This window comes from Oncorhynchus kisutch, unplaced genomic scaffold, assembly GCF_002021735.2.
Source record: "Oncorhynchus kisutch isolate 150728-3 unplaced genomic scaffold, Okis_V2 Okis02a-Okis13b_hom, whole genome shotgun sequence".
NCBI classification, from domain to species: Eukaryota; Metazoa; Chordata; class Actinopteri; order Salmoniformes; family Salmonidae; genus Oncorhynchus; species Oncorhynchus kisutch.
The window spans coordinates 11,506,900-11,521,201 of record NW_022261979.1 but is presented as its reverse complement, the minus strand read 5'-3'; the positions used below and the strand labels follow the sequence as shown (position 1 = coordinate 11,521,201).

The window sequence follows — 14,302 nt, the reverse complement described above, 5'->3', positions numbered from 1 at the left end:
TATATCTACACAGTGAACAGTATCAGTATATCTACACAGTGAACAGTATCAGTATACCTACACAGTGAACAGTATCAGTATACCTACACAGTGAACAGTATCAGTATATCTACACAGTGAACAGTATCAGTATATCTACACAGTGAACAGTATCAGTATATCTACACAGTGAACAGTATCAGTATACCTACACAGTGAACAGTATCAGTATATCTACACAGTGAACAGTATATCTACACAGTGAACAGTATATCTACACAGTGAACAGTATCAGTATATCTACACAGTGAACAGTATCAGTATATCTACACAGTGAACAGTATCAGTATACCTACACAGTGAACAGTATCAGTATATCTACACAGTGAACAGTATCAGTATATCTACACAGTGAACAGTATCAGTATATCTACACAGTGAACAGTATATCTACACAGTGAACAGTATATCTACACAGTGAACAGTATCAGTATATCTACACAGTGAACAGTATCAGTATATCTACACAGTGAACAGTATATCTACACAGTGAACAGTATATCTACACAGTGAACAGTATCAGTATATCTACACAGTGAACAGTATCAGTATATCTACACAGTGAACAGTATCAGTATACCTACACAGTGAACAGTATCAGTATATCTACACAGTGAACAGTATCAGTATATCTACACAGTGAACAGTATCAGTATATCTACACAGTGAACAGTATCAGTATACCTACACAGTGAACAGTATCAGTATATCTACACAGTGAACAGTATCAGTATATCTACACAGTGAACAGTATCAGTATACCTACACAGTGAACAGTATCAGTATATCTACACAGTGAACAGTATCAGTATATCTACACAGTGAACAGTATCAGTATATCTACACAGTGAACAGTATCAGTATATCTACACAGTGAACAGTATCAGTATATCTACACAGTGAACAGTATCAGTATATCTACACAGTGAACAGTATCAGTATATCTACACAGTGAACAGTATCAGTATATCTACACAGTGAACAGTATCAGTATATCTACACAGTGAACAGTATCAGTATATCTACACAGTGAACAGTATCAGTATACCTACACAGTGAACAGTATCAGTATACCTACACAGTGAACAGTATCAGTATATCTACACAGTGAACAGTATATCTACACAGTGAACAGTATCAGTATATCTACACAGTGAACAGTGTCAGTATATCTACACAGTGAACAGTATCAGTATATCTACACAGTGAACAGTATCAGTATATCTACACAGTGAACAGTATCAGTATATCTACACAGTGAACAGTATCAGTATATCTACACAGTGAACAGCATCAGTATACCTACACAGTGAACAGCATCAGTATATCTACACAGTGAACAGTATCAGTATATCTACACAGTGAACAGTATCAGTATATCTACACAGTGAACAGTGTCAGTATATCTACACAGTGAACAGTATCAGTATATCTACACAGTGAACAGTATATCTACACAGTGAACAGTATATCTACACAGTGAACAGTATCAGTATATCTACACAGTGAACAGTGTCAGTATATCTACACAGTGAACAGTATCAGTATATCTACACAGTGAACAGTATATCTACACAGTGAACAGTATATCTACACAGTGAACAGTGTCAGTATATCTACACAGTGAACAGTATCAGTATATCTACACAGTGAACAGTATCAGTATACCTACACAGTGAACAGTATCAGTATATCTACACAGTGAACAGTATATCTACACAGTGAACAGTATCAGTATATCTACACAGTGAACAGTATATCTACACAGTGAACAGCATCAGTATATCTACACAGTGAACAGTATCAGTATATCTACACAGTGAACAGTATCAGTATATCTACACAGTGAACAGTATCAGTATATCTACACAGTGAACAGTATCAGTATATCTACACAGTGAACAGTATCAGTATATCTACACAGTGAACAGTATCAGTATATCTACACAGTGAACAGTATCAGTATATCTACACAGTGAACAGTATCAGTATATCTACACAGTGAACAGTATCAGTATACCTACACAGTGAACAGTATCAGTATACCTACACAGTGAACAGTAATCAGTATATCTACACAGTGAACAGAATCAGTATATCTACACAGTGAACAGTATCAGTATATCTACACAGTGAACAGTATCAGTATATCTACACAGTGAACAGTATCAGTATACCTACACAGTGAACAGAATCAGTATACCTACACAGTGAACAGTATCAGTATACCTACACAGTGAACAGTATCAGTATACCTACACAGTGAACAGTATCAGTATATCTACACAGTGAACAGAATCAGTATACCTACACAGTGAACAGTATCAGTATATCTACACAGTGAACAGTATCAGTATACCTACACAGTGAACAGAATCAGTATACCTACACAGTGAACAGTATCAGTATACCTACACAGTGAACAGTATCAGTATACCTACACAGTGAACAGTATCAGTATACCTACACAGTGAACAGTATCAGTATATCTACACAGTGAACAGTATCAGTATACCTACACAGTGAACAGTATCAGTATACCTACACAGTGAACAGTATCAGTATATCTACACAGCGAACAGTATATCTACACAGTGAACAGTATCAGTATACCTACACAGTGAACAGTATCAGTATACCTACACAGTGAACAGTATCAGTATATCTACACAGTGAACAGTATATCTACACAGTGAACAGTATCAGTATATCTACACAGTGAACAGTATATATACACAGTGAACAGCATCAGTATATCTACACAGTGAACAGTATCAGTATATCTACACAGTGAACAGTATCAGTATATCTACACAGTGAACAGTATCAGTATATCTACACAGTGAACAGTATCAGTATATCTACACAGTGAACAGTATATCTACACAGTGAACAGTATCAGTATATCTACACAGTGAACATTATATCTACACAGTGAACAGCATCAGTATATCTACACAGTGAACAGTATCAGTATATCTACACAGTGAACAGTATCAGTATATCTACACAGTGAACAGTATCAGTATATCTACACAGTGAACAGTATATCTACACAGTGAACAGTATCAGTATATCTACACAGTGAACAGTATATCTACACAGTGAACAGCATCAGTATATCTACACAGTGAACAGTATCAGTATATCTACACAGTGAACAGTATCAGTATATCTACACAGTGAACAGTATATCTACACAGTGAACAGTATCAGTATATCTACACAGTGAACAGCATCAGTATATCTACACAGTGAACAGTATCAGTATATCTACACAGTGAACAGTATCAGTATATCTACACAGTGAACAGTATCAGTATATCTACACAGTGAACAGTGTCAGTATATCTACACAGTGAACAGTATCAGTATATCTACACAGTGAACAGTATCAGTATACCTACACAGTGAACAGAATCAGTATACCTACACAGTGAACAGTATCAGTATACCTACACAGTGAACAGTATCAGTATACCTACACAGTGAACAGTATCAGTATATCTACACAGTGAACAGAATCAGTATACCTACACAGTGAACAGTATCAGTATATCTACACAGTGAACAGTATCAGTATACCTACACAGTGAACAGAATCAGTATACCTACACAGTGAACAGTATCAGTATACCTACACAGTGAACAGCATCAGTATACCTACACAGTGAACAGTATCAGTATACCTACACAGTGAACAGTATCAGTATATCTACACAGTGAACAGAATCAGTATATCTACACAGTGAACAGTATCAGTATATCTACACAGTGAACAGTATCAGTATATCTACACAGTGAACAGTATCAGTATACCTACACAGTGAACAGAATCAGTATACCTACACAGTGAACAGTATCAGTATACCTACACAGTGAACAGTATCAGTATACCTACACAGTGAACAGTATCAGTATATCTACACAGTGAACAGAATCAGTATACCTACACAGTGAACAGTATCAGTATATCTACACAGTGAACAGTATCAGTATACCTACACAGTGAACAGAATCAGTATACCTACACAGTGAACAGTATCAGTATACCTACACAGTGAACAGTATCAGTATACCTACACAGTGAACAGTATCAGTATACCTACACAGTGAACAGTATCAGTATATCTACACAGTGAACAGTATCAGTATACCTACACAGTGAACAGTATCAGTATACCTACACAGTGAACAGTATCAGTATATCTACACAGCAAACAGTATATCTACACAGTGAACAGTATCAGTATACCTACACAGTGAACAGTATCAGTATACCTACACAGTGAACAGTATCAGTATATCTACACAGTGAACAGTATATCTACACAGTGAACAGTATCAGTATATCTACACAGTGAACAGTATATATACACAGTGAACAGCATCAGTATATCTACACAGTGAACAGTATCAGTATATCTACACAGTGAACAGTATCAGTATATCTACACAGTGAACAGTATCAGTATATCTACACAGTGAACAGTATCAGTATATCTACACAGTGAACAGTATCAGTATATCTACACAGTGAACAGTATCAGTATATCTACACAGTGAACAGTATATCTACACAGTGAACAGTATCAGTATATCTACACAGTGAACATTATATCTACACAGTGAACAGCATCAGTATATCTACACAGTGAACAGTATCAGTATATCTACACAGTGAACAGTATCAGTATATCTACACAGTGAACAGTATATCTACACAGTGAACAGTATCAGTATATCTACACAGTGAACAGCATCAGTATATCTACACAGTGAACAGTATCAGTATATCTACACAGTGAACAGTATCAGTATATCTACACAGTGAACAGTATCAGTATATCTACACAGTGAACAGTATATCTACACAGTGAACAGTATCAGTATATCTACACAGTGAACAGTATATCTACACAGTGAACAGCATCAGTATATCTACACAGTGAACAGTATCAGTATATCTACACAGTGAACAGTATCAGTATATCTACACAGTGAACAGTATATCTACACAGTGAACAGTATCAGTATATCTACACAGTGAACAGCATCAGTATATCTACACAGTGAACAGTATCAGTATATCTACACAGTGAACAGTATCAGTATATCTACACAGTGAACAGTATCAGTATATCTACACAGTGAACAGTGTCAGTATATCTACACAGTGAACAGTATCAGTATATCTACACAGTGAACAGTGTCAGTATATCTACACAGTGAACAGTATCAGTATATCTTTATTGAGACTACACAGTGAATAGTATCAGTATATCTACACAGTGAACAGTATCAGTATATCTACACAGTGAACAGTATCAGTATATCTACACAGTGAACAGTGTCAGTATATCTACACAGTGAACAGTGTCAGTATATCTACACAGTGAACAGTATCAGTATATCTACACAGTGAACAGTATCAGTATATCTACACAGTGAACAGTATCAGTATATCTACACAGTGAACAGTATCAGTATACAGTGCCTTGCGAAAGTATTCGGCCCCCTTGAACTTTGCGACCTTTTGCCACATTTCAGGCTTCAAACATAAGATGTAATACTGTATTTTTTTGTGAAGAATCAACAAGTGGGACACAATCATGAAGTGGAACGACATTTATTGGATATTTCAAACTTTTTTAACAAATAAAAAACTGAAAAATTGGGCGTGCAAAATTATTCAGGCCCTTTACTTTCAGTGCAGCAAACTCTCTCCAGAAGTTCAGTGAGGATCTCTGAATGATCCAATGTTGACCTAAATGACTAATGATGATAAATACAATCCACCTGTGTGTAATCAAGTCTCCGTATAAATGCACCTGCACTGTGATAGTCTCAGAGGTCCGTTAAAAGCGCAGAGAGCATCATGAAGAACAAGGAACACACCAGGCAGGTCCGAGATACTGTTGTGAAGAAGTTTAAAGCCGGATTTGGATACAAAAAGATTTCCCAAGCTTTAAACATCCCAAGGAGCACTGTGCAAGCGATAATATTGAAATGGAAGGAGTATCAGACCACTGCAAATCTACCAAGACCTGGCCGTCCCTCTAAACTTTCAGCTCATACAAGGAGAAGACTGATCAGAGATGCAGCCAAGAGGCCCATGATCACTCTGGATGAACTGCAGAGATCTACAGCTGAGGTGGGAGACTCTGTCCATAGGACAACAATCAGTTGTATATTGCACAAATCTGGCCTTTATGGAAGAGTGGCAAGAAGAAAGCCATTTCTTAAAGATATCCATAAAAAGTGTTGTTTAAAGTTTGCCACAAGCCACCTGGGAGACACACCAAACATGTGGAAGAAGGTGCTCTGGTCAGATGAAACCAAAATTGAACTTTTTGGCAACAATGCAAAACGTTATGTTTGGCGTAAAAGCAACACAGCTCATCACCCTGAACACAGCTCATCCCCACTGTCAAACATGGTGGTGGCAGCATCATGGTTTGGGCCTGCTTTTCTTCAGCAGGGACAGGGAAGATGGTTAAAATTGATGGGAAGATGGATGGAGCCAAATACAGGACCATTCTGGAAGAAAAGCTGATGGAGTCTCCAAAAGACCTGAGACTGGGACGGAGATTTGTCTTCCAACAAGACAATGATCCAAAACATAAAGCAAAATCTACAATGGAATGGTTCAAAAATAAACATATCCAGGTGTTAGAATGGCCAAGTCAAAGTCCAGACCTGAATCCAATCGAGAATCTGTGGAAAGAACTGAAAACTGCTGTTCACAAATGCTCTCCATCCAACCTCACTGAGCTCGAGCTGTTTTTGCAAGGAGGAATGGGAAAAAATGTCAGTCTCTCGATGTGCAAAACTGATAGAGACATACCCCAAGCGACTTACAGCTGTAATCGCAGCAAAAGATGGCGCTACAAAGTATTAACTTAAGGGGGCTGAATGATTTGTTAAAAAAGTTTGAAATATCCAATAAATGTCGTTCCACTTCATGATTGTGTCCCACTTGTTGTTGATTCTTCGCAAAAAAATACAGTTTTATATCTTTATGTTTGAAGCCTGAAATGTGGCAAAAGGTCGCAAAGTTCAAGGGGGCCGAATACTTTCGCAAGGCACTGTATCTTTATTGAGACTACACAGTGAACAGTATCAGTATATCTTTATTGAGACTACACAGTGAACAGTATCAGTATATCTTTATTGAGACTACACAGTGAACAGTATCAGTATATCTTTTTTGAGACCACACAGGGCCTACAGATGTTAAACCATATTGTCTTGAACAGTGGGGATTCCGTGTCCTGTCTGTTTATCAGCAGTATTGTGTGTTTATGTTACAGTAGTGAGTTCCTCTGAGGACACAGGATGTCTGTATATCTTTACTCAGCCTGTACTATAGTTAGTTAAACCAAACATTATGAAACAGTATGAGATCAGCCTGTACAGTAGTTAACCCATACATTATAATGCAGTAGGAGACAGCCTGTACAGTACAGTAGTTAACCCATACATTATAATGCAGTAGGAGACAGCCTGTACAGTACAGTAGTTAACCCATACATTATAATGCAGTAGGAGATCAGCATGTACAGTACAGTAATTAACCCATACATTATTATACAGTAGATCAGCCTGTACAGTAATTAACCCATACATTATTATACAGTAGATCAGCCTGTACAGTAATTAACCCATACATTATTATACAGTAGATCAGCCTGTACAGTAATTAAACCATACATTATTATACAGTAGATCAGCCTGTACAGTAATTAACCCATACATTATTATACAGTAGATCAGCCTGTACAGTAGTTAACCCATACATTATAATACAGTAGGAGATCAGCCTGTACAGTAATTAAACCATACATTATAATACAGTAGGAGATCAGCCTGTACAGTAGTTAACCCATACATTATAATACAGTAGGAGATCAGCCTGTACAGTAATTAACCCATACATTATTATACAGTAGATCAGCCTGTACAGTAGTTAACCCATACATTATAATACAGTAGGAGATCAGCCTGTACAGTAGTTAACCCATACATTATAATACAGTATGAGATCAGCCTGTACAGTAGTTAACCCGTACGGTTCAGCAGAGCAGTAGGTTCACAGCATTGTGAGTGTTTTGTTAATGTGTCTGGGTTGTCATTTCTCTTTGCAGTTGGTATTTCTTCTGCTTCTCGCTGCTCCAAAATACAGAACCCCAAGAAGCACCCTATTCCCTAGTTCACTATAAAATGCTCCCTATTCCCTAGTGCACTATAAAATGCTCCCTATTCCCTAGTGCACTATAAAAGGCACCCTATTCCCTAGTGCACTATAAAATGCACCCTATTCCTTAGTGCACTATAAAATGCACCCTATTCCCTAGTGCACTATAAAATGCACCCTATTCCCTAGTGCACTATAAAATGCACCCTATTCCCTAGTGCACTATAAAATGCACCCTATTCCCTAGTGCACTATAAAATGCACCCTATTCCCTAGTGCACTATAAAATGCACCCTATTCCCTAGTGCACGATAAAAGGCACCCTATTCCCCAGTGCACTATAAAAGGCACCCTATTCCCTAGTGCACTATAAAAGGCACCCTATTCCCTAGTGCACTATAAAAGGCACCCTATTCCCTAGTGGACTATAAAATGCACCCTATTACCTAGTGCTGTCACGGTCTGACCATCGTTCGTATGTGTTTTCCTTGTTTTAGTGTTGGTCAGGACGTGAGCTGGGTGGGCATTCTATGTTGTGTGTCTGGTTTGTCTATTTCTATGTTTGGCCTGATATGGTTCTCAATCAGAGGCAGGTGTTAGTCATTGTCTCTGATTGGGAACCATATTTAGGTAGCCTGTTTTGTGTTGGGTTTTGTGGGTGATTGTCCTTAGTGTCCTTGTTCCTGTCTCTGTGTTAGTTTACACAAGTATAGGGCTGTTTCGGTTTTCGTTACGTTCATTACGTTCTTTGTTTTGTAGTGTTTGTATTGATTCGTGTTTTACGTTTGTTTATTAAACATGGATCGAAATCTACACGCTGCATTTTGGTCCGACTCTCCTTCACCACAAGAGAACCGTTACAAGTGCACTATAAAATGCACCCTATTCCCTAGTGGACTATAAAATGCTCCCTATTCCCTAGTGCACTATAAAAGGGTGTGATTTGGGACTCGTACATTGTCATTTACTCCCCCCAAAAATACAGTTCTGCTACAGCTGGCAGCTGCTGAGGTGTGTGTGTGTGTGTGTGTGTACTGTGTGTGTGTGTGTGTGTGTGTGTGTGTGTGTGTGTGTGTGTGTACTGTGTGTGTGTGTGTGTGTGTGTGTGTTCATTCTCACCAGGAGGCAGAACTCTCTACAGGCCTAAAAGGAAGATGTCTCTGCTGAATAATTCATAGACAGACGGACAAACACATGTTGCCGTTCCTTTCTCCCCTTCATCATGGCAGGGTTGGCGCTTCCCTCTAACACATTACTGACTGTCTGTCTGGCTGTACTACACCTTCAGGCTCTTCTAATGCTCCCGGGCTCAAACATGTTTCAGGTACGTTAGTGGCTACCTCGGGCAGAGAGGAGTGGCACGGCACCCATTTCTTTGACTGTCGTGGCCCAGTTCTAGTTGCCCTGTCTGGGTACGTGACCTAGCCTATATCTGTCTGCACAGCGACTGTCACCGTGTGTGTGTGTGTGTGTGTGTGTCTGTGTGTCTGTGTGTGTGTGTGTGTGTGTACTGTGTGTGTGTGTGTGTGTGTGTGTGTGTGTGTGTGTGTGTGTGTGTGTGTGTGTGTGTGTGTGTGTGTGTGTGTACTGTGTGTGTGTGTGTGTGTACTGTGTGTGTGTGTGTGTACTATGTGTGTGTGTGTACTGTGTGTGTGTGTGTGTGTGTACTGTGTACTGTGTACTGTGTGTGTGTGTGTGTACTGTGTGTTCTGTGTGACCGTACGTACATACCCCAACCAGAAGCCATAGATAACAGGCTGCATCTGCACTGAGCTTTCAAGGAGCGGGACTTTGACTCGGAAGCTTATAATAAATCCCTCTATGCCCTCCGACGAACCATCAGACAGGCAAAGCTTCAATACAGGACTAAGGTTGAATCATACTACACCGGCTTTGATGCTCGTCGGATGTGGCAGGGCTGGCAAACAATTACAGACTACAAAGGGAAGCACAGCCGAGAGCTGCCCAGTTTTGCCTACCAGAGAAGCAAAACTTTTTCTATGCTCGCTTCGAGGCAAATAACACTGAAACATGCATGAGAACACCAGCTCTTCCGGAAAACTGTGTGATCACGCTCGCCGCAGCCGATGTGAGTAAGACCTTTAAACAGGTCAACATTCATAAGGCAGCAGGGCCAGATGGATTACCAGGACGTGTGCTCTGGGCATGCTCTGACCAACTGTCAAGTGTCTTCACTGACATTTTCAAACTCTCCCTGTCCGAGTCTGTAATAACAACATGTTTTAAGCAGACCACCATAGTGCCTATGCCCAAGAACACTAAAGTAACCTGCCTAAATGACTACCATGTCGATAGCCATGAAGTGCTTTGAAAGGCTGGACATGGCTCACATCAACACCCTTATCCCAGAAACCCTAGACCCACTCCAATTTGCATACCATCCCAACAGATCCACAGATGATGCAATCTCTATTGCTGTCCACACTGCCCTTTCCTACCTTGACAAAAGGAACACCTATGTGAGAATGCTATTCATTGACTACAGCTCAGCGTTCAACACCACAGTGCCTTTAAAGCTCATCAATAAGCTAAGGACCCTGGGACTAAACACCTCCCTCTGCAACTGGACCCTGGGACTAAACACCTCCCTCTGCAACTGGATCCTGGCCTTCCTGACGGGCCGCCCCTAGGTCGTAAGGGTAGGTAAACAACACATCCGCCACGCTGATCCTTAACACTGGAGCTCCCCATGGGTGCATGCTCAGTCCCCTCCTGTACCCCTTGTTCACTCATGACTGCATGGCCAAACACAACTACAACACCATCATTAAGTTTGACGATGACAGTGGTAGGCCTGATCACCGACAACGATGAGCCTATAGGGAGGAGGTCAGAGACCTGGCCGTGTGTTGCCAGGACAACAACCTCACCCTCAACGCGATCAAGACAAAGGAGATGATTGTGGACTACAGGAAAAAGAGGACCGAGCACGTCCCCATTCTCATCGACGGGGCTGTAGTGGAACATGTTGAGAGCTTCAAGTTCCTTGGTGTCCACATCACCAACAAACTAACATGGTCCAAGCACACCAAGACAGTTGGGAAGAGGACACGACAAAACCTATTTCCCCTCAGGAGACTGAAAATATTTGGCGTGGGTCCTCAGATCCTCAAAAGGTTCTAGAGCTGCAACATCGAGAGCATCCTGACCGGTTGGATCAATTGCTCGGCCTCCAACCGCAAGGCACGACAGAGGGGGAGTGCGAATGGCCCAGTACATCACTGGGGCCAAGCTTCCTGCCATCCAGGACCTCTAACCAGGCGGTGTCACAGGAAGGCCCTACAAATTGTCAAAGATTCAAACCACCCTGGTCATAGACTGTTCTCTCTGCTACCAAACGGCTAGCAGTACTGGAGCACCAGGTCTATTTCCAAGGGGCTACTAAACAGCTTCTACCCCCCAAGCCATAAGACTCCAGAACACCTAATCAAATGGCTACACAGACTATTTGCATTGCCCCCTCCCCTCTTGTACACCGCTGCTACTCTCTGTTGTTATCATCTAGTCACTTTAATAACTCTACCTACATGTACATATTACCTCAACTAACCGGTGCCCCCGCATATTGACTCTGTACCGGTACCCCCTGTATATAGCCTCCATATAGCCTCCACATTGACTCTGTACCGGGGTACTGAGGGAACACCCCCCTATCCCCCCTATCCACATCGATGGAACAGTATATAGCCTCCACATTGACTCTGTACCAGTACCCTCCTGTATATAGCCTCCACATTGACTCTGTACCAGTACCCTCCTGTATATAGTCTCCACATTGACTCTGTACCAGTACCCCCCTGTATATAGCCTCCACATTGACTCTGTACCAGTACCCCCCTGTATATAGCCTCCACATTGACTCTGTACCAGTACCCCCCTGTATATAGTCTCGCTATTGTCTCGCTACTCCAAGCTCCATAGTACCCTCCAAGCTCGTCATCAAGCTCGAGACCCTGGGTCTCGACCCCGCCCTGTGCAACTGGGTACTGGACTTCCTGACGGGCCGCCCCCAGGTGGTGAGGGTAGGCAACAACATCTCCTCCCCGCTGATCCTCAACACTGGGGCCCCACAAGGGTGCGTTCTGAGCCCTCTCCTGTACTCCCTGTTCACCCACGACTGCGTGGCCACGCACGCCTCCAACTCAATCATCAAGTTTGCGGACGACACTGTGTCGTCCGCAGGCTTGATTACCAACAACGACGAGACGGCCTACAGGGAGGAGGTGAGGGCCCTCGAGTGTGGTGTCAGGAAAATAACCTCACACTCACCGTCAACAAAACTAAGGAGATGATTGTGGACTTCAGGAAACAGCAGAGGGAACACCCCCCTATCCACATCGATGGAACAGTAGTGGAGAGGGTAGCAAGTTTTAAGTTCCTCGGCATACACATCACAGACAAACTGAATTGGTCCACTCACACAGACAGCATCGTGAAGAAGGCGCAGCAGCGCCTCTTCAACCTCAGGAGGCTGAAGAAATTCGGCTTGTCACCAAAAGCACTCACAAACTTCTACAGATGCACAATCGAGAGCATCCTGGCGGGCTCTATCACCGCCTGGTACGGCAACTGCTCCGCCCTCAACCGTAAGGCTCTCCAGAGGGTAGTGAGGTCTGCACAATGCATCACCGGGGGCAAACTACCTGCCCTCCAGGACACCTACACTACCCGATGTTACAGGAAGGCCATAAAGATCATCAAGGACATCAACCACCCGAGCCACTGCCTGTTCACCCCGCTATCATCCAGAAGGCGAGGTCAGTACAGGTGCATCAAAGCTGGGACCGAGAGACTGAAAAACAGCTTCTATCTCAAGGCCATCAGACTGTTAAACAGCCACCACTAACATTGAGCGGCTGCTGCCAACACACTGACACTGACACTGACTCAACTCCAGCCACTTTAATAATGGGAATTGATGGGAAATTATGTAAATATATCACTAGCCACTTTAAACAATGCTACCTTATATAATGTTACTTACCCTACATTATTCATCTCATATGTATACGTATATACTGCACTCTATATCATCGACTGCATCCTTATGTAATACATGTATCACTAGCCACTTTAACTATGCCACTTTGTTTACATACTCATCTCATATGTATATACTGTACTCGATACCATCTACTGTATCTTGCCTATGCTGCTCTGTACCATCACTCATTCATATATCCTTATGTACATATTCTTTATCCCTTACACTGTGTATAAGACAGTAGTTTTGGAATTGTTAGTTAGATTACTTGTTGGTTATTACTGCATTGTCGGAACTAGAAGCACAAGCATTTCGCTACACTCGCATTAACATCTGCTAACCGTATGTATGTGACCAAATAACATTAGATTTGATTTGATTTGAACTAGTGTGTGTGTGTGTGTGTGTGTGTGTGTGTGTGTGTGCCTCACCTGTTTTGAGTACGTTTCTGACGTTCTCCTTAAAGCTGACCAGCTTGACGTGGTTCTGTAGCTCTCCCTCAGACAGACTGCCGTGTGTCTCAGTGAACTTCTCCTTCACCAGAGACTTCAGTCTGAACATGGCCTCGGGCTCCTGGTTCCTCACCTGGAGAACAGGAGGAAGTTAACATCAGACAGGTGCTGGGGGGGGCAGACAGGAGCTCTGGGGGGGGGGGCAGACAGGAGCTCTGGGGGGGGGGCAGACAGGTGGTCTAGGGGGGGCAGACAGGTGGTCTAGGGGGGGCAGACAGGTGCTTTGGGGGGGGGGGGCAGACAGGTGGTCTGGGGGGGGGAGACAGGTGCTTTGGGGGGGGGGCAGACAGGTGGTCTAGGGGGGGCAGACAGGTGGTCTAGGGGGGGCAGACAGGTGCTTTGGGGGGGGGGGGCAGACAGGTGGTCTAGGGGGGGCAGACAGGTGCTCTAGGGGGGGCAGACAGGTGGTCTAGGGGGGGCAGACAGGTGCTCTAGGGGGGGCAGACAGGTGGTCTAGGGGGGGCAGACAGGTGCTTTGGGGGGGGGGGGGGGGCAGACAGGTGGTCTGGGGGGGGCAGACAGGTGCTTTGGGGGGGGGGGGGGCAGACA

At 42.5% G+C, this 14,302-nt stretch overlaps 1 protein-coding gene across 1 annotated transcript in view; it reads left to right on the top strand.

Moving 5' to 3' along the window:
• LOC116359260 (CUB and sushi domain-containing protein 3-like) overlaps positions 1-14,302 on the top strand; it is a 547,528-nt gene that overhangs the window by 283,126 nt on the left and 250,100 nt on the right.